Genomic DNA, 27316 nt, shown 5'->3' with positions numbered 1-27316 from the left:
GCTTGCTTGACCCGGAAATGCTCTCAACTAACTGGGCTGTGTCACTCTCTTGCTGTGCAAGGATAGGTAAAATCACTACACCACCAGTTTCTCCTACTTGTTAAAAAAAAAAAAAAAAAGAGGGGAGGGAGGGAGGGCATACTTGGAGGTTTTTACCAACCAGTACATTTCCCAAGGCTTTGGAAATAAACCTAGCATGCTCAATGCTTAATTTTACCCAAATCATACAAACAGCAACTACTCTTGTTAAAATAATAACACCATAATTATATGGTATAAAAATTATTTTATTATCAAAATAATAGAAAGGAAATATTCTAAAGTATCTTAAAAGTTTATTCCCTCTTTATGATGAAGGTTCTGGAAAAATTAGGAATCCATGGAACATTCCTCAATACAATAAAGGCTGTATATGACAAACCTACAGCCAGCATTATACTCAATGGTGAAAAACTAAAGCCATTTCCTCTTAACTCAGGAACAAGACAAGGATGCCCACTCTCTCCACTTCTCTTCAATCTAGTATTAGAATGCCTAGCTACAGCAATAAGACAAGATGCAGACATAAAGGGGATCCAAATAGGGAAAGAAGAAATAAAACTCTCCCTCTTTGCAGATGACATGATCTTGTATTTAAAGAATCCCATGGACTCCACTCCCAAATTACTCAAGCTGATTCAAAACTTTGGCAAAGTAGCAGGTTATAAAATTAACCCCCAAAAATCAATGGCTTTTCTATATGCCAACAATGAGAAAAGTGTGGCTGAAATTAGGAAAGCAACTCCATCTGTAATAGCCCCACAAAAAATAAAATACCTAGGAATTAACTTAACCAAAGAAGTGAAGGACCTCTATGATGAAAACTTTAAAATCTTGAAAAAGGAAATCAACACAGAACTTAAAAAATGGCAAAACCTCCCATGCTCCTGGATTGGCAAGATTAACATCGTGAAAATGGCAATACTTCCCAAGGCTATCTACAAATTCAACGCGATACCTATCAAAATTCCACCCTCATTCTTCAAGGAAATAGAGGAGGCAATCCAAAAATTCATATGGAACAATAAAAGACCCCGAATAGCAAAAACGCGCCTCAACGGAAAGAACACTGCTGGAGGAATATCAATACCAAATTTCAAACTCTACTATAAAGCCATAGTAATCAAAACAGCTTGGTATTGGCATAAGAACAGACCTCAGGACCAATGGAATAGAATTGAAAACCCAGAAATGAACCTACAGACCTATAGCCATCTAATCTTCGATAAGGAAGCTAAAACAATAGAATGGAAGAAAGACAGCCTCTTCAGTAAATGGTGCTGGCAAAATTGGTTAACTACATGTAGAAAACTTAAGCTAGATCCTTATATATCACCCTGCACCAGAATCAACTCCAAATGGATCAAAGACCTTGAACTCAAAGCAGACACTCTGAAAACATTACAGGATGGAATAGGAGAAACCTTAGGTCTCCTTGGCTCAGGCCGAAATTTTCTGAATAGAGACCCGGAAGCACAACAAATCAAAGAAAGGTTGGACAAATGGGATTGCATACGGTTGCAGAGCTTCTGCAGGGCAAATGACATAGCTAGCAAGATCAATAGAAAGCCCACCGATTGGGAGAAGATCTTTACTAGCCATACAACGGACAAGGGTCTCATATCTAAAATATACTTGGAACTCAAAAAATTAAACCACCCAACAACAAATCCTCAAATAAACAACTGCCCAATAAATAAGTGGGTGAAAGACTTAAAGAGAAGCTTCTCTGAAGAAGAAAGAAGGATGGCCAATAGACACATGAAGAAATGTTCAACATCCCTAGCCATAAAAGAAATGCAAATCAAAACAACATTGAGATATCACCTCACTCCAGTTAGAACAGCAAAAATCAAGAACTCTAACAACAACAGATGCTGGAGGGGATGTGGACAGAAAGGAACCTTACTTCATTGTTGGTGGGAATGTAAACTTGTTCAACCACTTTGGAAAGCAGTATGGAGGTTCCTCAAAAGACTTCACATAGATCTCCCCTATGATCCAGCAATCCCACTTTTGGGCATTTACCCAAATGTTAACAAACAAGACCACACTAAAGCTACCAGCACAACTATGTTTATTGCAGCATTATTTACCATAGCTAAGATATGGAACCAACCCAGATGCCCCTCAGTAGATGAATGGATCAAGAAAATGTGGTATATATACACAATGGAATTCTATGCCTCCATCAGAAAGAATGACATTGCCCCATTTGTTAGGAAATGGAAAGGCTTGGAAAAAATTATATTAAGTGAAGTAAGCCAGGCCCAAAGAAGCATAGGTCCCATGGTTTCCCTTATTTGCAATATCTAGTATAGGTATGAGTCAAGCAGAAAAGGTCAGATAATGTGATGTTAGGAAAATGAACCCTTAAATATGTATTTTAATGTTTTCGTTTCTTTCATGCATGTGTTTCTAACGCATTTATAAGATTATTTCTTTGTTGCTTTGTATGTCCCTCCCCCACAGTGTAACCCCCGCTTTCACTATATTTGATGTCAGTATAACATGTGGAGGAGATGGGGGCAAACAAGTCGTTTAAGGATTCAGGTGGACCTGTTGCAACAATGAGAAGTACAAAATGTCATGTCAAAACCAGCTTTACAATGTCGGTGGGGGGGGGGGGGGAGGGGGGTATTATTGGGTGGGGGGAGGGGGGAGTCTGGGAAGGGAGGTGAAGGGTAAACAAAGGAGGAGGCTGCAATGCTTGGTAAGAAATGTATGCATTATCCTGCCCATGTAATTGTAGCCCCTCTGTACAGTATGTTCTCAAATAAAATAAAATAATATTAAAAAAAAAAAAGTTTATTCCCTCTAGTCCCAGTGGCTCACACTGGTGGTCCTCACTACTCACAAGGCTGAGATCTGAGGATGGTAGTTCAAAGTCAGGCTTGATAAAGACTCTTGAGCAAAACAGCTAAGGGACAGTGGCCAGGCTGAGTTCAAGCCCCAGTACTAGTACATGCGTGCATGCGCACACACACACACACACACACACACACACACACACATACACACAGAGTTATTTCTTTGCTTTAATAAAGAAACACATTGTTTGTCCCTTGGTCCTTTAAGTCAGTGAAAGCTCATCACAGGACAGAACAAGTTGACTGTAAACATTGCCACACCCCACCCCTCCCTCTCAACAAGACTGCAGATTTTCACTGCAGACACTTAGTTTTTCCAACCTCCACATCTTCATCTGATAAATGGACACAGTAAAACCCACTTAAGTTGCTTTTCAGGATTGTTATGAATACGAAAATGAACGGTGGCTATGAAAGTGCTTTTAAAAATTAAAAAAGGGCGGGCTGGGAAGGTGGCTCAGTGGTAGAGCGCTTGCCTTGCATGCATGAGGCCCTGGGTTCGATTCCCCAGCACCACATAAGCAAAAAGAAAAAAAGCTGGAAGTGGCGCTGTGGCTCAAGTGGTAGAGGCTAGCCTTGAGCTGGAGAGCTGAGGGGCAGCGCCCAGACCCAGAGTTCAGGCCCCATGACTGGACCCAAAAAATAAATAAATAAAATAAAACAAAAAAAATAAAATAAATAATTTTAAAAGGGAGGGAGGAAGGGGGGGGGAGGAAGAAAGGAAAGGAGGGAGGGAAAAAAGTATCAGCTCCCAAACTACTTTTTGAGAATCTACCCAGAATTCAGGTTGCAATAACAGATTTCCAACTTTTTCTCTGGCTCTCTAGCCTCTCATTTAGACACTGAACATTAGTTTAACAAAGTGCTTTCATGTTTATGATATTGGATTAGCAAATTTTAAGCGATCACATGAGGCTTTGGAGACACCAGACAAATGGTCTGCATGCAGGGACACCCTCATCCACTCACAAGACAGGCTTCATTTATTAAAGCTTTGGACTCTGGGCTTGGGAGGAACCAATCTCTTTGCAGCAAGACTCCTGAGGATTGGTTGCTAGGAAGCTACAAAAGCTAGTGTTTTTAATGAGATTTAAAGTATCATAAATTATATATTATTTTCTGCACTTAGGACATTCATAGCTCTTTGGTTTATTTTGTATTTCATTTTGCATTGGTGACATATAATCCCTTTACATACAAAATGCCTTGCATAAGAATCCCCTCAGAAATCAGAGCAAAATTACATTTTTTTAAAAAATTTTTTCTTTTCCTCCCTGACATAAAAGTTCCCAATTGCTTTGTCTCCTCCTGCTTGTCCATGCCAGGCAATGGCTGAGAATTTATTTTCTCCTGCTTAAAAGGAAAAAAAAATTAATCCTAGTCTTTTCCAATAATAATTACTCCAGTGAATACTAGAAGTTGAGTCTGGAGCTGCTCTTAATAAGAATTCTCATAATTCCATTTACTGATGAGAGTTGTGTGAGCTTAATTCCACAGATAATTACGGAGGCAGTATTTAAAAAGCCTGTTTAGGCAGTACCCAGGCTCATCTCCCTTCAGTTTTCAACATTAAATAAAGAGGCAGCCATTCTACAAAAGAAATTCAAAAACTATTTGGTTTAACTGTCCATCTTTAAGGAGGCTGGCTGGTCATTATGCAAACGAGGTGAGGAATTGGCTGAAGGAGGCAATTCTGGCTATCTACATAATAAAAAGCAGCCACTAGCACCACTGACACTTTTTCCTCTCCAAGTGGACACCAATAAAACAAAGTAAGATGGTGGGCTTCCATTAAGAAATGTTTTGATCCAAGATCCTTTGTGAAATGAGATTTTAACATCTTTGGGAAACGCCAGCCGCCAGGCAGCATGTTTTGCCTGTTCCCCCTCCCTGTGGGCTCTTGGTTACCATCCTGCTCCTTTCACTTAACGCCCTACCAGTGTTTGAAAGGCACCAGGCAGCTTTTAAGAACAGCTCCGTGGTTGCATTTACTGGGCTCTATTTTTCACTTTTAACAAAAATCAAGGGCTCTAACTGGTATAAGGGGCCAAGTTTTACAACATTTTATTTTAATGCCATGCCAATACGGAGGCTTGATCTCAGGGCCTCATGCTTTGCGTTGGCTTTTCTGCTCAAGATTGGTGTACTACCACTTGAGCCATAGTTTCATTTCTGATTTTTGCTGGTTAAAGGAAGAATTTGTCTGCCTGGAACCTTCATCCTCGGATCTCAACCTCCTGAGTAACTAGGATGACAAGTGTGAACCACCATTACCTGGCTTAGGATCTTTTATAAGTGACTATGTGAAGGGATCAGGCAGGCACCAACAGGAGCAGGCCCGTGCCTTCCCAGAATGTTGAAAGTCTTTCCCCAACAGCTCTCAGCAACCTTCTAAGGGCTCTACTTCAAGTTTCCACTCTTCATTGTTTGCCGTTTGCATTCAGTTTAACCCCTCCTAACTGGCCCCTCAGAAGTCTGGGCTTCACTTAGCATTTGGGCCCTGCCTTCCTTCTGTTCCACTTAAAACCTAAATGTCTTTTCTACCTGCAAGTCGCTTCCGTCAGCTGCAGAAAAGTGGGACTGGGCCTGACCCTGTCAAATTATAAACTGTATCCTTTGGTTGAAATTTCAAGAGAGCCATGAAAGAGTGGAGGAGTGATATGAAGAGGCTGGTAGATCACAAGTGATAAAATGGGGGTGCAGGGGGGGATACTTGTTGGAAAATAGAAAAGAGCACCTGAAAATAAACTTATTACATATATATGCATATGTGTATATATACACATATATATATGCATATATATATATATATATATATATATATATATACCAGAATCATTACAGTAGCTGCATGTGAATAAAAGGGATTTAAAAAATGATAGGCATTACATGGTGGCAGATTATATTTAACACTTCATGGTGCTTCTTGTTTGTGCTCAAATACTTCTTCAGACCCTAATCCCCTGATTTCCCATTCAAATACTTCTTCCCATAATTCCCTAGGTTCTCTTCAACCAATAAAAAGAGCAAAGGCAGTGTAAGCACAAGCCCTCAAGCAATCAGTGCAAAACCCAGGGGAGGAGATATGGGAATGGTCATACACTATAATAACCACTCTCCAAGAAGACTCCATTGGACTCATCTCAGAAAAGAGATTTTTGGTGCTTTCCTTTTGCTTTCAAATAAGCTTCCTTTTCTGCTTTAAAGACTTCCCTGCCTTTTTATTCTTTAATATTTGGAGGAAATAAATTCCACCCTAGAACAGCATATGTGAGTTTTGATAGTAGGTATGTATTTTCCCGCTTGTCTTTCCTACATTTTTACAACTACTCATTAAAGTTTTGTTGTCTATTTTGATTCTGTCATTTTTTAATTCCACCTGGAAAATGACCAAGTGAAGCCATCCAGGTCTGTGTGGTTACATGACAAATGTCTTGAAGACATTAAATCCACTTGGATTTCAGTTTCCTGTTTTGTAGACAAAGACGTTGCCTCAAAATCTTTTCCAAGGCTCCTAGGTTGACTCATTTTTGAATTTCTGATTCATCCTAGTGATGAAATAAGAATCATAAGGATAAGGAACCAAAATACATCTTAACCCTTCTCCTTGGAAATACAAACGTCATACAGGTACTTGGAGATCTTCTAAGACATTCTTGTGTACAAATTATTTTGAAGACCTTCTACCAGGGAAGAATAGGGAGCAGCTGTGATTATATAAGGTACTTCAGGTTGATGACCTAGAAGGAGGCAGAACTAGAATCAGAATTTCTACGTGTTAGATCCATAGATTCTACCAAATTGTGCATTATGTTCAAGTTATGATAAGAACATTTATGTCCGATGACCATTTCAGTTTGCCTGGGATTGCCCATGTTTATGGCTATTGTCTCTGTGTAATTTCAGTACCGTCCCTTTTGCCCTTGAACATGTCTTAAATTCTGCAATAACTTTTATAGTCATGCCACTCACTTGAACCTGTCCCTTCCCCCCCTCCACCCCCTCAGTTTCACATCACCTCTTGTGGCACAACTTGAGCTAGACTTCCTTCCCGCCCTTTGCTTTCATGAGAGAGTAGGTTGTTCTAATAGCTCAGTGTAAGTATTCACTCACAGGTTCACCTTGTCTCTGATTCTCACTCATGGTTGGCAGGAGCTGAGAGTTTCAGCCTTTCGGCTCAGACACCCAACTCTAAGAAACCACAAAATATTACTTGGAGAAAAAGGCCAGACCGACGTAACAGGAGCCCAGCATGGCTGCAGTATAACCGTCTCTTCGGAAATGAAGGATACTGATCATGTAAAACAGTATGTATCTTTATGATGCAGCCTTCTTCATTCATTCATCTGAGAATTATTTGGGGTCAGCTCCCCTATGGTTCTTTGTGCCCAAGAAGTTTACGGTCTAGCTGATGCAGATGGGGTGGGGGTGGGGGGAGTGGAGGCTGCTAGCTTTATATATCACTAACTCACTTTATCACTTCTAATCTTCTCCAGACAACACACCTAGAGTAGACACGCTTGCAGAATGTTAGCCAATAGGAAGTATTGATCAATTGATATAGTATTGCTCTCTAATTGCTTTGTGTATCTACCTCTTTTCTGCTTAAACATAGTACTTTATTGCTATAGGATGGTACAATGGAGAAGCAAGAACTTGTAGCAGTTAAAAGTATGAATATAAGCTGGGCACTGGTGGCTCAGGCCTGTAAGCCTAGCTACTCAGGAGGCTGAGATCTGAGGATCATGATTCAAAGCCAGACCTGGTAGAAAAGTCTGTGAGACTCTTATCTTCAATAACCACTAGAAAACCGGAAGTGGTGCTGTGGCTCAAGGGTAGAGCACTAGCCTTAAGCTGAAGAGCTCAGGGACAGCGCCCAGGCCCAGATTTAAGCCCCACAACTGACAAAAAAAAAAAGTATGAATCTATGGCTGGGGTGGGGTGAGTACTTGTAATCCCAGTATTGGGGATATAGATAGATAGATAGATAGATAGATAGATAGATAGATAGATAGATAGATAGATAGATAGATAGATAGATAGATAGATAGATAGATAGATAGATAGATAGATAGATAGATACAAAACATCAACAACAATTATTTTTGTTGTCTCCATTTTGGCTCAGCAATTTGTTAGCTGTGCCATTTGGGGCGATGTACTTTGTTTCTGTGCCTCTGTTTCCTATTCTTTAAAATGAGGCTAGTAATTGTAGCTACCTCGTGGAGTTGATACTACATGCTATCAAAAACAGTAGCTAGTGATGGTGTGCAATTTGGTGATCTGGTTTAACAACCAGCTCTCTGGGGGCAAAGAGGAAAAGCTCCAATGTGTAGCCTTTGCTGATTTCAGTGGTGTAAATGCCTCTGCCACCAAGCTGATATAAGCATAAGTGGAAATAGAACGTTTGTACATGATTGGTTCTTCTAGACACACACCATTGATTTATACCTAATGAGACAATGTAGGTAAAAGCATGTCCTTCACTTCATACCTGTGAATTCACTCTATTAACCAATCCTTTTTTCTGGTTCTGGTCTTCATTGTGTGTAACAGAGTGGGGAAGACATGGGATCAATATTCTAACTAATCACACAGACAAAATAACACTCACCAAGTCAGGCTGTGCCTGGAGGGGCGGGGAAGGGGGAGAGGGTTTCTCTCCATAGTACTGTCTGCCCCACACAGTATTTATCAAGCTTCTTTAGAATGAGGTCATGATCAGAACAGCAATAATCATTTTAAAGGACTTTCTATGCGCCAGGAACTGTGCCAGGTGTTTTCAATACATGGTGTCATGGTGTCCTCCCACAGCCATATGAGATTGACACTGTAACCCCTAATTTATAGATAAGGAAGCAGAGGCTCATAGAAGTCAGTAATATGTTCTTCTTCCCCCACTACTAAGCAACAAAGCCAGGATTCAATCCTGGGATCTGTGTGACACCAAAGCTCAAATTCTAAACTACTATATTCAACCACCATCACTCTTTGTGAGTTCTGGTGCCGTGTTCATATTGAATGCTGACCTCTGGAGGCAACAAATCACATTAGCTAGGAGAACAAACTCTGCCGTTAGGTCTTGTTCAAATATGACTCTGCCACTCACCAAACCTACGACTTCAGAACAGTTACTTCATCTCTCTGGGCCTTAGTTTCTCCATCTGTAAAATGGAGGTGGGTATGGTACCAGCTTTAAAGAGTTGTAAGAATTAAGTGAGCTACTATGTATAGAATATTTACACGTTTGACATATAGTGTTCAACGACTGAAAAGTAAATTTCTTTGAGGCGACAGTGTCCCTGGGTTTTAAAATGAAACCAACTTTTAGATGCACGAGACAAGCCGCTCAAAGTCACTCTCCAGAAAGACTAACAAAAGCCTAACAAAATGGAGAGACCAAATCCAGACTAGTGCAGGTCTCTCTCTCTCTCTCTCTCTCTCTCTCTCTCTCTCTCTCTCTCTCTCTCTCTCTCTCTCTCTCTCTCTCTCTCTCTCACACACACACACACACACACACACTGCATGCTGACTTCTGGGTAAACAGCCTCAATAGAAACCACTATTCTAACAGATCAAGCACAGCTAACACTTTTCTAAGCAGGTTCTTCAAAGGTGGCTTTAATGCCCCTTGAGGACCCAAGAAAGAACTCAGGGGTTTTAGATGGTGATAAACTCATTGCTTACTTTGCCTTCCCTCTAGTACAGTCAGTACTGACTCTACTCACCTCAACAATCTCACACAAAGACCTGGGTTCAGTCCATTTTCTGCTACTATAACAAAAATAGTACAGACTGAGAAATTTATAAACAATAGCTTATTGGACTCATGATTCTGGAAACTGGGAAGTCCAGGATCAAGAGGCTATATCTGCTGAGGGGCAAAAGCCATCAGAGAGCAGGTGAGGGTCACACTCCTACATACTAAAACCATTCTCAAGACAACAAACCTGCCGGGCGCTGGTGGCTCACACCTGTAATCCTAGCTACTCAGGAGGCTGAAATCTGAGGATCGTGGTTCAAAGCCAGCCCGGGCAGGAAAGCCCATGAAGACTCTTTATCTCCAATAAACCACTCGAAAACCGGAAGTGATGCAGTGGCTCAAGAGGTAGAGCGCTCGCCTTGAGCTGAAGAGTGGAGGGTCAGCGCCCAAGCCCACAGTTCAAGCCCCACGACCGACAAAAACAAAAGATAACAAACCCACCTAGATCAAAACAGCATGAATCTATCCATAAGGACAGAGCCCTGAGACCTAATCACTACTTAAACACTCCAGCCCTCCCAACTATTGCATTGGGAATTAAGTGTCCAACAAATGAACTGTCCAACAAATGAACATTAAAACCACAGCCTCCCCTGCAATCCCTGACAACCCTCCAAATAATAACGAGGCACTCCTACAGAAAAGCCAACACTTTGCAAAAATTCAAGAAAGGTATAGACTCAGGGAGAGTGGTTGTAACTATTAAAACAGTGGCTTTCCAGAAGCATTTATACACTTTTTATCATGCCCATCTTTCTTTTACAAAAGTCTTTACCAAAAGGCGGTGACAACAATGCAACTTGGGGGATGCAAAGATACCCCCATAGAATTGGCAGCACCTCCTGAATTCCTTACCCACACATAGACCTATTCAGCCCTTCACCCTTACATTGTATTTACTATGTTCTTCATCATACTTATCTATGTCCTCAGGTATTACCTCTTTGATGAAGAAGTTATAATTGGGTGGGACTTGCAATATTCAAAAAGAATGTCATGTGACCACCATATGTAGTCATTAAAACTAGGAAATTCTGTAGTACACAGGCCTAATTTCTTCATGAATAAACAAAGTGAAGAGGAGACCTGTTAAAGATTAATAGAGACTTTAGAGCTACACTAACTGAATATACTATATAGAATTGTGTGGAACCTAGCAGGGTGCCAGTGGCTCACACCTGTAATCCTAGCTACTCAGGAGGCTGAGATCTGGGCATCCCAGGGATAAAAGTCAATGTGAGTCTCTTATTTCCAATTAACTACTCAAAAATAGGAAGTAGAGCTGTGTATCAAAGTGGTGGAGCACTAGCCATGAGCAAAAGAGCTCAGGGACAGCACCCAGGCCTTGAGTTCAAGCCCCATGACTGACAAAAGAAAAAAATAATTTGTGTGGATCCTGATTTGAGCAAACCAACTATAGAAGGTTATTTGATGGCATGAAAAAATTGAGGCACATTTTAGGTGTGTTAAAGATATTGCATGTATGTATTTTAAAAGCTACTATCTCTTTAAAAATGCCTACCTACTTCAGCATTACAGGTGAAATAACAAAATAGCTGGTATTTGCTTTAAGTATTCCAGATGGGGACACAGGACATGAGTGTGGAGAACTCAGATCTGATTAAACCCAATAGGGTTGGGTTAATGGTGGGATACAGATGCTGGATGATAACTATGTGAGGGCTTATTATACAGGTCTCTCTATCTTGTATATATTAGATTTCCTTAATAAGAGGCCCTTTCAACTTTCTGAATCCAAAACATAGGCCACCCTTCTTGATCTTTTCTATATTCCCCATGACACCCCTTCCTTATCTCATGGAGTCACTAAGGGTGGTCTCTCCATACTAATCTCCTCCTCTCTACCCGATTGCAATGGAGCTAATGACTCCTATCTGCTTTGCCGCTTTACTATAACAGCTTCTTGCTGACCCTAGTCTCAAAGCTCATAGTTATCATCCTCTTCTATCTCAATAATCCTCCTAAAATTCAAGTCTGATAGCATTATTCTCCTGCTGATGACCCTTCAATGGCTCATGCCCATTCACCAGTAAACATTCTGCTACCACCATAGGAAGCCCCCACATTCATCTTCTGCCTACCATCCCAGGGTGCCTTGAACACAATCGATTCTGCTGATACCTGGTTGCTTGCCTTTTGTTTGGAAAGAACTTATTGGGACCCTGTTATAAGAAGAACACTGCAGTAAGTGTGAGGAACACAAAGGCAAACAGTACAGCCAAGACCCTACCTTACGGAGCTTACATACTAGTAGTGTGGACAGATAATACTTAAGTCAACAATAGACATGGGTTCACCTGCAGTGCCTGAGCTTGCTGCGTTCTTAATCATCCAGGGCTCTGTATATGCAAATGCTTTTATTGAAATGTCTCTCCACAATCAGCTTCCTTTCATCTACTAAATGCCTGCCCAAAGTCTCCCTTTAAGAACCCACCTATCCATTGCTTCTCTGGAGACCTATCTTACAGCTGTCCAACTGGGATTTTCAGCATCATATCAACATTTTATACTTTGCTAGGGCAAAGTTGGTGTTTAATAAATGCTTATTCAAAGAACAAGTGAATAAATGGATTGATGAATGCATTTCCACCTTCTTGAAACTGGCTTTCTTGAGCCTTTGAATCCTGAGTATGAGAAGAGCTTCTATCCTATTATCCTACATATCCTGAAGCATTTGGGATTATGATGTACTCTTTATTAGCCAAAATTATTGAAAATGGATGTTTACCTAAAGCAAAAATTTCCCTAAGTGTTCAACTGAATTTGTGTTGTGTGTACAAAGGCACAATTTGTTGAGTTAAATAAGTCATACTGAAAAAAAAAATAAGTCATACTGAGCTGTTCTTTTTTGAACTCCAGGATTCCTCAGAATCTCTAAAATGCTAATTTGCATTATGACTTGAAGGATGAGACTTTCTAAAATTTTCAAAAGACATCTGATCAAAAGACCCTTTGGTTCTCCGCACACCTCAGTGAACAAAAATGTCCAAAGGAGCTTCTCTGAAGACATGTTGGTCTATCTGACACCTGCCTGATACTTTCCCTCACCATTCATTAAACTCACCTTAAATCAAGGAAATGAGCAGAATTGTCCTACAGAAGCTGTGCAATGGTGAGAAAATGAGGGATCTCTGTGTTTCCTAGCCTTCCACTCTGAGAAATTATGACAATAACTACCTGCCTGTCAGGACTCAACCAGCAGAATGAAAAGCACTTCCCAGAGATCAGACCCAGAGCGTTGATTTTCCAGCTTTCTCTCTTTCTGTCTTTATCTGGAATCAGTACAGTAAAGGTAGCAATGCCTTAGTAACTGAGAAAATGGCATATCAATCAATGCTGGTTAAAACAATTGTACAAAAATGAAAACCTCTAAGGACAACAATCAGTAGCAGCCAAGGCTGTTTTTGGATATGTGAGAAATGAAATAAGAGTAGACAATATGCCATTTGGGAGAAGAGAGTTTCTTCTAACACAATGGCTGGCTTTGTTGGCTAAACCACAAGGAATGCAATAAAATACACATGAATGTGTGAGTTTACACATCTGTATGAATAGCCATCCTACACTATCTCGTGAGAAAATGAAATTGACATGGGTATTCTTTTCAGCCTGCCTCTCAGTAGCTTCGTTGATGACTAATCTTACAGATTAAATCCGATCACTGGATTATTGATATTAATTCTTTCTTTGGGTTGACAGCTGTAAGATAGAAATGTCCTAGGAAACGCACTGAAATTGACTGAGCCCAATTAAACAGGCAGGACCTGTGCCAACACACAAAAAATACATCCATCATGGCCCGCAATCTTACTTCTAGGTCAGAATATTTCTAAAATCTGGGAAAGTAAGTTTTAAACACTGTATTAATAGCAAGACTGTTTTGCATGATGATTTAAGCCGTGTTCTATTGTCTTAAACCTAATCTGTCAACTAATAGTGAAATTTCTTTTCTTAAGCCCTTTTAAAGCACAGTTTGACCAAGAAAGATTCAGGGCTGCAAAGAAGGGCTTTATCATCTTCAGTATTTTAAGCCCTGTTTCTAGTTAAAGCTTTTAGCTAAACAAGGACAAGTCCAAGCTGGCAAGTAGTAGATAGGCTCATTTCTACACCCATTCATTAATGTGCTGATTAGAATCATAATGATGGGGGCGTCTTAAAGTCAACTCATTTGTAAAAATGCTCACCAACTTAGCAACTCATTGTTAGAATAGAAACATTCCAAGATTATAGAATGTAGAGGAAGATTGTATGCAATTGAGATAGGAGAAGCATGGAAGCTCCTTGTTTCAAGGTTATCCAGACTTAAAGTGATAAAAGTGGAAGATCTCCTGTGTCAGGAAATGGTACATATCAGCAAGAGTGGTTAGCATCCAAGCGGACAGGGGGAAATGGAGAGATAGAAAAAGGGAGGGGGGAAAGAACTCAAAATGGCATTTGGAAGAATGAGCATGAGCAGATCATTGTTGAGCTAGGTAACTGGTATCTATTATATTTGTTTGGAATTTTTCATGATAAATATGAACTTCTAGGCAGGAGATGTTCTCATTTTGAAAAGCAAATCAAGAACTGTAAGACAGGTAGAGAGAGAGAGAGAGAGAGAGAGAGAGAGAGAGAGAGACTATAAAGAGGAAGGAAAAGAAGGAAACTTTCCAGGAAAAGGAGTAAATTACATGTGAGAAATACTTCCCCCACTAAAAGCAGAACTGAGAATGGATGCAGATGTGTTCTGATAAATAACACGTTTTTCCAATTCACAGAAAATGCTATTGAAGAGCACTACAGATACATGGACATAGTGACACACATCTGTAATCCCACACCCAAGAGACTGAATCAGGAGAATATCATACTCTGAAGCAGCCTGGGCTACATAATTAAGTCCTGTCTCTTAGAAAAGAAAAAGGAAAGAAAGTAAGGAGAGGAGGGGAGAGGAGACGAGAGGACAGGACAGAACAGGAGAAGACAGGAGAGGACAGGAGAGGAGAAGAGGGAAGACAAGAAAAGAGGAAATGAAAGGGGAGGGGAGACAGAAGGGGAACGAAAGGGGAAGAGAGAAGAGGAGAGAAAAGGAGAAGAGGGAGAGGAGAGGAGAAGGGAAAGGAGAGGAAAGGAGAACAGAGAGGAGATCTTGGAGAAGAGAGGAGAAGAGAGAGGAATAAAGAAGAGGGCTGAGGTTGAGGTCATAGCTCAAGGGTGCAGCACTTGTGTGAAGGCCCTTGGGTCCTTGGCAAAACCAAGCAAAACAAAATGCTGGAAGACTAATGGGCAAAATGTTATCTTCAGAACAGTGACACATTTACCCATTCTGAGGTAAACAACGGTAGGAAGTACTTAATCAAAATTCTCATGAGGAGGTGAGAGAGAAAAGAAGCAGAGAATAAATTTCTGTGGGTAAAGGGGACATTCATAAAGGTGTAAAGGGCATCCCAGAAAGTTCTGGAAAGTTCTTTCCTGCTTAGGATGGCGCACCCCACCTGTACCAGCCCCTTAATCACACCTACTCTTCTACTAGGACCCTCAGCCTACTGTAACCTGTAACAGGGCAGGAAAAAAGATGGCATACCGTTCTAAGAAAGTGATCAGGTGTGCAATAGGCTGTTTTAATCCTGAAAATCTTTTACCATTGATTCTCCTCCTACGATCAACCACAATGGTATGCCCCCACTGGTACCCAGTAGATTCCCAGTATTTATGCAGTGGCTAATAGAACAAATGAATACATGAATGAAGAAGAGCAAATGAACCACAGGGCTTTCTCTTCCCCCATGGAGCTATTTCCACTAGACACTTGGGCATAGGATCTGTCCATCTATCTCATTTTGGAACAAATCCATCAGGAAAATGGAGCATTTGAGAGTCACCCTTGGCCCTTCATCCCTGACCCATGTCCCTCACTCTTCCAGTCTCTCTTTTTCTGTCCAATCTTGCTGCTTTCATCCTACACTCCTCACTCTCCCCAATAAATGTGATGACCTAATAATATCAGTAGTTCGTTTACCAAGTATTTGGGGATCCAGGAGTTTTCATGAATAAAAATCAGAAACATAGACAAAAATCGCAATGAAGTAATCTATCCCCTCTCCTTGTTGCCTTTGCTAAAATGCCCTTGATTTCCCTCCAATTAATTGCACATTAACATATCTAACATAGAGAATATCTTCTAAATTACTGATGAGAGGGATAATGCGGGGTGTAAGATGAATAAAATACTCAGCTTCTCAAAGCTCCCCAACACTTCTTTCAGAAATGATCGACTATTTTCTTAGCCTGAATAGTCTTTTCATACCAAACTCAGTGACTACCAAAACAGTTTAATGTTATTAGAATATCATCAAGTTTCATTATATTTAATAAGAGATAGTGACAAGAGATAATTTTAAATACATTTTCAACCAAAATTAAAATCACCAGTTGTAAGATTAATCCTAGAAATGTCAGTTATGATGTGATATAATTTCAGTCTCTTTAAACTTATTCTAATTAACAGCTCCAGTATGGAGTTCAGCAATGAAATTAGAAATATGGCCAAGAAGTTAAAAATCTCAAAAATTCATCTTCATTCTCAATAATGAAAATTGTGGTTTGTCTCATCTATTTATTTGCCACATGAAGTGGGTTATCTGGAGGAAATTGACTGACATGGTTGAATATCTCATTGTCTACTCATCGTGCCCTGTATATTCCTTGACTATTTAGACATAGAGCATCCCCAGTCAATCCTGTGTTAACCAAAAGGAAAGATGAAAGCTATTGCATGCTCTCATCCTCTCATTCTCTGTAACTAATTCACTTAAAGGATAACCTAGGAAAGTATCAAGTTCAATATGATTTGTATTTATTTATTCAAAGAGGAAGATAGAGGTTTCCTCTAAAAATACATGAAGTATAACAGGATAGAACAGAATAAACTAAGAGGAAAGGAAACAAAGAGGTGAATATTTGATTGGAAGAACAACTATACTATCTAAGAACCTCCCTAACAGCCAAAACAAAGAACACACACACACACACACACACACACACACACACACACACACACACACACACACACACACACACACATCACACACTGAGAGGAAGCCAGGCTTTTCTGTAAATTAAACTCAAATGACATGTAAAGGAATGCTGTACTGTTCCCTTGACAACATCATGCCATGTCCATTGCAGTGGTGAGTTCTCTGTAATTCTATAGAGAGAAAAGTGGCCCCAGTAGGGGCCAAAGCAACACAGGCTACTGCTGCTTTCTAATCCTTATCTCCAGGAGCTAAACTGCCTAAATGGGGTCTGAGGAGTCCCATCTCAACAGCAGCCCACCAAAGAGCTGCAGGAAAGTAGTCTCATGACATTCACGAATGAAGAAGGAGGGAGCCCTTGAGCAAAATTCTAAAGAAAGAGTTAACTTAGATCTGGGAAACAAAATTGCAGGGCATACATCACATCTGACCCTCAGTTCTATCTGGGGGTTCATTTCAAAAGTAACTTTAAAATAGTTACTAATATTTAAAAATACAGATTTCCCATTTCTTCAACACAAAGCCTATCTTCCTCAAAACAACAACAACAAAAACCTGACTTGAAACTAAAGACCAACCTCTTCTTTTGATTTTGGGTTGTCTCAGATCCCATAGGATCCACTTTACTCATTTATCTTACCTTTCTTAGCCCTGTGGACAATGAATGAGTAAAGAAATGACATCTTAGATTTTTAAAATGATAACAATAAGAAAAGAATATATTGTAAACATCTGGAAATATGACAATAAAGTTCCCAGCTCTATATAACCTAGAAGATAATAATAATAATAATAATACAGCTAAGTATGATAATGTATGCCTATAATCCCAGCACACAGGAGGCTGAGGTAGGAGAATCACAAGGATGAGGCTAGCCAAGAGTACATAGTAAGTTTCAGGCCAGCTTGTGCTACCTAGCTAGACCATGTTAAAATAAATAAATAAATAATAGGAGCAGCCTATGCAAAACATATGAAAAAATCATAAAACCTTACAGAGACTAGACTATAAGGTACATAGAATATATAATACTAGAATATTGAATATAGGGTACATGTCTCAACATAGTATCTCAAACAGCATAAATATGTCATGCCTCTTCTTTTATTCCTGTGGTCCATTTACTCCATGTTCTAGGACGAAGCTGATATGGTCTCATTGTTGTGTTTGTGTACCTTTCATGGAGAGGATGGACTAAGTATTTACTATGCTCCTCTAAAGCTGCTGCATTCGAAGGCTCAGGTCTCCCTTTTCTGGAACAGAATGAGTTCCTAATTTGGATATAACAGTCACACTAATCGTCAGAAGTCCGTCTCCTGGGCATTGCTTCTGCTTGTGGGACCCAATGCTGCAGCAAGTCTTTCCCACTCCTCTTTACAGATCAATGTTCAGTGCCAAGACTTCCTCTTGCATAAGACCTCAGCTTTTCAGTCACTGAAGACAAGCTCTCTTTGAGTCCCTCGTGGCCCTCCGAGTATGGTATCTCTCATCATGGTCATTCGTGTGTGTGTGTGTGTGTGTGTGTGTGTGTGTGTGTGTGTGTGTGTGTGTGTGTGTGTGTGTGTGTGTATGTGTGTATGTTATATGCGATATATATAAATATACATATATATATATATATATATATATATATATATATATATATATCCTAATTGGATTTCCCCTAATTGGATTGTCAAAGTTGGAGGAGAAGAATGAAAAACAACTTCCAAAATGCAATTTGACATTTTTCTACCCCATTTGCTCTTATCACACAGCTCCATTCAATCCATGAACCGTGAGTGATCCTCCATGTGTGGCAAAGGTTGTGGTAAGCACCACAGAACTAGATTCCCAGGGGTCTCAAAACTATCCTGGTCTCAGGAACTTTCTAGTCTAGCAGCTAAATGTATGCATTTGTAAACAAATAAAGATATAAGCATCCTGGATTAAAAAAAATAAACAAAAAAAAAATACCCACTTCCAGGTGAGACAGAAGAAGAGGCATGGTAAAGAGACAGCATTTAACCTGAGACCCAAGTAAATCATAAGCAGAAACCCACCCAAGGGAACCTCCAAGAGCAAAGTATTCCAGAAGGAAGAGCAAAGATGTAGGCCCTGGTGTGTTTGAAGAACAGAAAAGAGGTCCCATGATGAAAGGACAGTACAGAAAGGAGAGTATAAGAAATGAAGCCAGAGAGGATAGGGCCTCTTCAGTGCCTCCTGAAGCCCACTTCACCAGGTCTCACATGCTATGGGCCATGAGCCAGATCCAGGCCACTGTCTCTATGTGGCCTGTGAACTAGGAATCCGTTTTACACTTGGTTGATTTAAAAAACTAAAAGAAAAAGAATATTTCATGGGAAATTAATATAAGGTCCAAATTTTAGCATCCATACATAAAGACTGGTTGGAACACATTTATTTATACATGGGCTATGATTTCTGTCACACAGCATCATCATTTGAGTAAATACATGCCCCACCAAGCCAAAAGTATTTACACATCTGCACCTGCACAGACAAAAAAGTTACCCAACACTGAGAACTAGACTGTAAGTGTTTTGAGGTTCTTGTCATTTATTCCATCCCAGGCAGTATGTGGGCTTGGGGGAATACATGGTAGTTTAAGTCATAGAATTGAAGATTCCCGCCTCCCATATACAAGGTATATTCAATATCAGGTGAGAAGGAAGTGTTTTGAGCTCAAAGATTGAAAACCCCATGTTCTGTATCTTCCTTTCCAGAAGCATCTGGCCTCATTTTTTTTAGTAACCCTCAAAGAAGAAAGAAGCTGGGTCTTGAAAAGTGACCAACTAATTACAGAAAATATAGTCAATCAGCAAAATCCAAAGTCTCTGAAATATGTTGAGTCAAACTATTTTTTTTCCAGAACAAAAGCAAAAAATGAAGATGAGGTCCTTCAAAATGGGATATTATTTAGCATGTGATGGAAAGTATTCTCACTGCACTAATGAGTCATTAAGTGACGGGTTGGGGAACTGGGGAGGCGCTATAATTAGGTTATCTGTATTTTTAACACAAGAAAAATAATTCAAAGCAGCATCAACCATTGCAGCTGTATTGGAAGGAGGACAACTCTCTACAAGTCTCCAAACAGAGGGGAATCATTTTGAACAACTCAGAGCTCAGCTGAGCAGTTAATTTAGCAAAACACTGGAGAACAAACCCTCAGCCATTGGTAACCATCCTTAACTGTCTTCGAGCTTTCTGGTACCTAGAAAACAAATACCCCATTCCAAAACACCAGCCCTCTATAGAAATCAGTTTAGATCGAGTGGCAACAGCAAATCTGATCATAACAAAAGGCAAACTGAAATGGAGTGAGTGACAGGTTAGGGATTTCACATAATTAAACTGTCAAAGGCCACAAAAGGAATGTGAAAATCAAGGGGATATCACCATCATGGAGAATTGAGAGGGGAATTTAGTTACACATACATTTCTGAGGAAGAAGAAGAAGAAAAAATAGATGTCCACATTGCTCATTTTTGGGCCTAATGAATAAATAATCTTGCCACTCCCCTACCCCCAATGCACCTGCTGCCTTCAAAGTCTTCCCCACCAACTCAACAGTAAATGCCTCACAATGGCTGCAACAAGGCTGGAGTCCCGCCAATGAAAATTACCACTCTTCAACCAAGATAAACATCATATTACTTCATTACCCTTTTAAAACATATGCAAATTAAATCCATTATTCTTTCTTCACCCAGAAATGAAGTTCGTTTGGCTGGAATTCAGCAACTCCTTTTGTTTCTGTTGACCATGAATGGATGAACTTCATGTAGATGGTACCCACTCTTCATCTTTGAATCAAACATTAATACCATTTGACAGTAATAAATAACACTTATCACAATAGGGATAGAATAATGATTTTCCCCACTCAGCTGGCTCATCAGAGCCTATCAGCTGACAACTGCATAAATGAGATTAGCATAACAGCTGCCTATGACAAATGTATCTAAATCCTTCTAATGCTAGCGAGTGCTTTGATCTCCCTATCAAGTTGATGCCAAAACCTAAATCCATTTCTGCAAAAATACATCTTGTTTATTATAGATACATATGTATGTCCCAGCACAGACTGCAATCCCAAGACATCCCTAATTAAAAGTATTTGGAATATTGATTGAAAATTGTCACCTCTGGCTTTACACTTGTTTCCATGACTTTGCTGGCTATTTTAAGAAATCTATGTTCAAAATGGAGCCCTCCCATAAGTCCTCTTGAGTCACACACCAGAATGTAATGAGGCCCCATTCTGATGTTTTCAAATGAAAATAATTACCGTGGCTTCATTTTGATTATTGCCTTTCAGAGGTATCAGGTTCATAAAAATTTAAATCAATGCTGAGTAACATAAGCCATAGTCCTTTCCTTCCTATTATACAATCACCATGAAAAACAAATTTGCTCTTTGTTTCAGAATGCAAATGGGCTTTGAGATCAAACCTGAAGTACCATGTCTTCATTTGTCCTCCATCTCCTCCACAGACCTCAGTGTTGACGTGCGTAGCAAAAGGGGGAGCAAGTCCACATGCATGTAGGGTGGCCAGGTCCCTGCAAATCTCAATTTGTTTTTCCTACTTGAACCTGAGGTTGGTGGAAGACAAAAGGTCCGTCCTCCAGGAAACAACAGGTTTGGACATTGGAGGGAGAGGCAAGTGGAAAGAGAGTTTTCTTTCAAAGAAAAGAGGCAGCAGCTATGTTAGTTGCAGCACTGTTCACAATAGTTGAGTTATAAAATCAGGCTCAATGTCCATCTGTGGATGGATGGAGGAAGAAAATGTAGTGTCTATACAGAATGGAGTTTTATTCCACCAGAAAGAAGGAACTTGGTTGGTTTTCAGGAAAATGAGTGAACTGGAGAACATTGTGCTAAGCAAAATAAAGATAGACTCCAAAAGAAAAATACTACATGTTTCTCTCCTATACAGAATCTACAATTTAAAAGAAAAACAAAAACAGTATGAAAGTAGGGGGATTATTGGAGAAGAAATCACAAAAGGAGGCAACAAAGAGAAAGGAATAAAGGTTAGATATGATCAAAGTATCTCGTCTCCACGTATCAAAATGTCAGAATGGACTCCATTGTTTTCTACAATTAGTATGTATTCAGAAAGAAGAAAGAAGAGAAGCAGTATCAGTATAGAAATCCAGGTTGACACAAAGAGCTGAGAGTGTCTGGTGTGGGTCTAATCAATCCATCGTGGTCCATACAGAAAGGAGAGGGGAAAGCAACTGGTTTCTGTGGGAAGGCTTTTAATCACATTCATATTACAACACTCCTTCAAACAATACAATCATTCAGTGAACAGCCAGACATTCATATAGTAACAACTTGTCAGAGGTTTACAATATACTTTTCTGGATACTAATATATTACACACACACACACACACACACACACACACATACACACACACACACACACACACACACACACACACACACACACACACACACACAGATGCACACAAAAAGCAACTAAACAAGATGTTTGGCCTCATGTTCCAAGTGGCTGGTGCTAAGACCTTTTGAAAGACAACTGCATAGCACTGGAGAGACAAAACAAATTTCAACTCAGAAAACTGGACTAGAATCCAACATTTGAAGAAAAAAAAAGGAGCAGTAACCAATCAGAGCAGACATAGCTACATTAAGCAAATGCCATTGGTTTACTCTACATGTTAGGCTTCACCATTGATCAATTTTCAAGCCAAGGTTGAAATTTTCTACACTGAATATGCTCAGTGCAAAACAGTAGAGAACATTCATTTATTTTTTAAATAAGTTTTCATTGTGAAAATACTGTACAAAGGGGTTACGATTACATGAGCAAGGTAATGAGTACATTTCTTATCAAGCATTATTTCCTCCTCCTTTGTTTTTCCCCTACAATCACTTCCCTCCCATCTCCACAACTACACTCCCACACACACAACCCCCGCCTAAATTGTAAGTTCGATTTTTTTTTGGGGGGGGGGTCCGGTCATGGGGCCTGAACTCTGGGCCTGGCGCTATCCCTCAGCTCTTCAGCTCAAGGCTAGCGCTCTACCACTTGAGCCACAGAGCCACTTCCGGCTTTTTTTCTTTTTGCTTATGTGGTGCTGAGGAATCGAACCCAGGGCCTCAGGCATGCAAGGCAAGCGCTCTACCACTGAGCCACCTTCCCAGCCCGTAAGTTCGATTTTTGGCATAGTGTCTTGTACATCTCATTGTTGCAATGGGTCAATCTGTATTCCTATTTAAACAATTTGTTTTTTCCCTTCCCCTCTCCAAGTTAGACCAACATCAAATACAGTGAAAACAGGGGTTATACTGTGGGGGAGGGACATACAAAGCAACAAAAAAAAACACATGGTACCTTACAAATACATTAGAAACAATAGCAAGAAAGAAAAAATCACTTGTGTCCTTATCTTGGTGTTCATTTTGCCCCTCAGTAGATGAATGGATCAAGAAAATATGGTATATGTACACAATGGAATTCTATGCCTCCATCAGAAAGAATGACATTACCCCATTTGTTAGGAAATGGAAAGACTTGGGAAAAATTATATGGAGTGAAGTAAGCCAGGCCCAAAGAAACATAGGTCCCATGGTTTCCCTTATTTGCAATAACTAGTATATGTCTGAGACAAGCAGAGAACATTAACTTATTCATTCAACAAACACAGCCTTACTAGTCACTATATGCTAAGAAAACAAGTGTTTGGCAAGTCATTCTAACCATGAGACTGTGATGTAATCCTATGTTATAGAAAATGCTTATAACATATTCCCTTTCTTGCTTAAGATAACTTACCCTGGGCTTCGATCCCTTTCAACTACAACAGCCCTATCTGAAATTGTAACATAAAATACCCGTAGTGCAAATGATAAATGTGTTCACATTCATCAAAGTGATATTTCAGTGGGTCCATAGTCAATAAGTGCTCTCACCTTTTTGTCACTTCATTTAGAATCACTTGGAACAGGGATTCACTCTGAAGTTTGAAGCAGAGCTCTTGATGTGGCTTTTTTCATATGATAATGTACAGTATATGTTCAGCCTAGACCTCAATCAAATGGGTTTCATCTTAAGGAGATACAATTAAAGCTGCCATTTTACTGGCTCTTAATGGAAGACAAAGCAAAACAGTCTTCTAAGAAATTATTTTCAATGATGACATTGAACTACGGGGAGAAGAGGCCAGCAGACAAGGAGGGAAACCCATTTCCAATTGTAGCGCTGTCCTTGGAGGGAGCCCCCAAAACAAGCAAACCGCTAGGTTTTTTCTTGAGTGGATGGATCATGGTCTGTGAAATGATTGATGCTAAAATCCAATGTATTCAATAATATAAGGGAAATGGCCTTGATTATCAATGAATCCTACTCAAAAATAACCCCAAAAGAACCCACTGAGAGTAAACTGAACCTTCACGGCTGAAGTAAAACCATGAATAGATTTTATTTTGGGTGCTATAGTTTGGTTAGCTGAATTATTCAAAGTCACACTGGAAATGTGTATTCAATGTTTCAATTACTTGACATCTTCTATTCTTGGGGCCAGTACTGGAGCTTGAACTCAGGGACTGGGCACTAACCCTTAGCTCCAGGCTGGAGGTCTATCACTTCCACCTCTGATTATTTGGTGGTTAATTGGAGATAAGAATCTTACAAACTTTCCTGCCTGGGCTAGCTTCAAACAAGGATCCTCAGATCTCAGCCTCCTGCAAAACCAGGATTATAGGCATGAGCCACTGGCACCCAATACTATGACAATTGTGTTCAGTTCAAAATTATAAAAATATTTAAAAGGGTTAGGGCTGTAGCTCAGTGGTAGAGCACTTGCCTAGCATGCACAAAGCCCTGGGTTTGATCCCCAGCCCTGCAGAAGTAAAAATAAAAATCCCTAGGAGTATAAGATTGTACAAATGTTAAATGCTGTAAAGTGATTAACGTTCTATTTAATGCTGCACAATCAGAAAATGAACTATAAATTAGTGAAGAGTTGGCTCATTATCCAATTATTTAGCTGTCTCTATTTCCTATGAAAGAAATTTGACTTAGTCAATCCTAAAACTGGTCAAACTTCATGGCATATCTATTTTGCCATAAGATCATTGCATCTCAAACACAATCAATGTGTTTGAAAAGTAGAGGGGATAAGAGAAAATAATTTCAAGAAATACGGGAGTTGTGTACCTGTGCTAAGCTTTCTAATTCTTCCCTTTCATTTCAAACACTGCATACGGTTCACTCAGATAATCAAATTTGTGTGTAACTACAGTTGACTGATTCCCATTGCAAAGACCCTGTTCCTACCCTTTCAGCTACTAATATTTCCCTTTTGTTCCACCTCATTACTTCAAGCTTACTTCTACTGTTCTAAGCTAAATAATTTCTCTCTCTCTCCTCTCTGTCTGAACCTTTATAAATATTTGCAAATGGTTCTCATGCTCTATCCTGGTACTTATCACCGCAGCAAAACTCTTCAGTGTCTTTAATACTTAATAACTAGGCCAGTATCTTAACTGTTTTTCTCTCTTGCCATTTCAGCTGTTTAACTTGTTAGGGTAATTATCCAATGCGCTTCTCTACAACACAATGTTCAATTCAGAATTCATTTTGTATTCCTTAGAAAATTCTGCCTTGTATGTAGTATGTAGTTTTCACAAGCTTATTAAAAACAAACAAATAATCTACTGAGTCCTGGATTAGCATGAAATCTAACTTGTAGTGGGCATACCTCTATCACTGACCTTGAGCACTTTTTCTTAAAATAAGAGTTCAAATAGATTGTCATTAGATGCCTTCTAAATCCATTCTAAATCCTTCTTAACCCAATCAAATCTCTCAAGTCCTAAGACATATAGAAGGAAATCGAACTTCTTCATAATGCTCGCCAGAGCCCCACAAGCTCTACCTTTTGCCTGAGTGAGGACTTCAGAGGTGTGCCACCAATGCCAGGGCTTCATAAGGTCTTTTGACAATGCTTTTGACCAAGATGACGGAAGATGTTAATAGTAAGAAGAATTCTCTGTATTATTTTTGTCAATTTTCTGTCAAACTAAAACTATTCCAAAGTAAAAAGATTATTTTTTAAGTCCTTGAGCCAAACCCTCTCATTATCAACATGAATGTATGCAAACATCCTCTTTCAGGATCATTGACCTCATCAGAACAGGCAACTTTGATCTTTTCAGATATTTTAATTCAGATAGAGAAGATTGAAATTAAATATGACCAAAATGTGTAGCTATAAACCTCTAGCTTGGGACATATAAAAGGAAATAAATAAATGATCCTGTCAAAGCTAGTGTTATTCTTTTCCACTTTCAAGTAATTTAAGAGTTGTTCTTCAACCACAAAGTTCCTTAAATTAATGTTTTTAAAAACTTAATGTATTTCCAAAATATCTTTAACTTACACCCAAATTTAATTTCAAAGTTTGAGATCTGGGCATCAGCAGAATTCATTGAAGTCTTTTGATGCTGATAAATGATTGCACCTAACACTGACAATCAACTAAATTGCTACAAATCTTCTAGTAATGCCCTTCAGCTGACATGTGGGCTGTGGAGAGGCTTCGTTAGATTCACATGGCTCTTCCCTTCAAGATCGGAGGAGCAGAAGCCAGGCTTTCTGTGGACTTATGGATCCCATCACTCATTGTCTAGGTGACATGGGCTGCTTTTGTAAACTTGGAGGCTAGCACCTTCACTTTTCAAATTGTGTAGCTAGCAGATTTCATTTACAGTATATTGCAACAAGTCCCGCTAGGAGTTTCCACCGGAGCCCATAAATCAGAATCAGTTAAGAAAAAAATGTTCAAGAGAATTTCCCATTTCTGCAGATAGACAAGGTTGAGAAATATCAGAGGTAGAGTTATACAGTGTGAAATGACACTTTCTAAAGGGCTCTTTTGAGCAATTTATTAAGAATTTGTCAAAGACACACTAAGTACTCATCACTGAATGAGACATGTATTATAATGCTTATTGTAGCATTTAAAGATCACAATACTTAGCACTTACATTCTACTTAACATGCTCAAAACATTTTCAATTCTAATTAGATATTCTCCCACGTGTATCTGTGTAGAGAAATAATCATTCATAGGAGGAAGAAATACTCAGACTCACAAATAAAAAAAAATCCATTAAAGAAGGTTTGGGAACTTGAGCATAGTATTAAGTATCTAGACAAATGTATAAAATCTTGAGTTTCAGCCAGAAATCTAAGTTGGTTCCCCAAACAACCATTCAGAGTTCAGTCTTCTCATCAAAATGAGTCTTTGTGCATTTCTCTCTCCCTCTCCCTTTCCCCCTTCTCCCCGCCCCCCACCTCCTGCTTGCTCAAGTTTTAGCTGCCCTATGCACATTGAGGCTTAGGCTAATTATGTGGAACAAACAGCAACCAGGCAATTCCATTTTCCCAAAAAGGAGGTTTGTCTTTTCTGAAATCTACCTGAATGAATATAAATTCAGCCTATTTCAGCCTTAAGATTCCCTTTTCTCTGTGTTCTCAGATACTAAAGGAAACATCACTGCATCCTAATGGAAGTAACATTTTGGTAGAGGAGATAATCCAATCAAAATTCCACCTTCACAGGAA

This window comes from Dipodomys merriami, unplaced genomic scaffold, assembly GCF_024711535.1.
Source record: "Dipodomys merriami isolate MVZ:Mamm:240054 unplaced genomic scaffold, mDipMer1.0.p SCAF_85, whole genome shotgun sequence".
Taxonomy (NCBI): Eukaryota; Metazoa; Chordata; class Mammalia; order Rodentia; family Heteromyidae; genus Dipodomys; species Dipodomys merriami.
Note: the sequence above shows the minus strand (reverse complement) of the source record.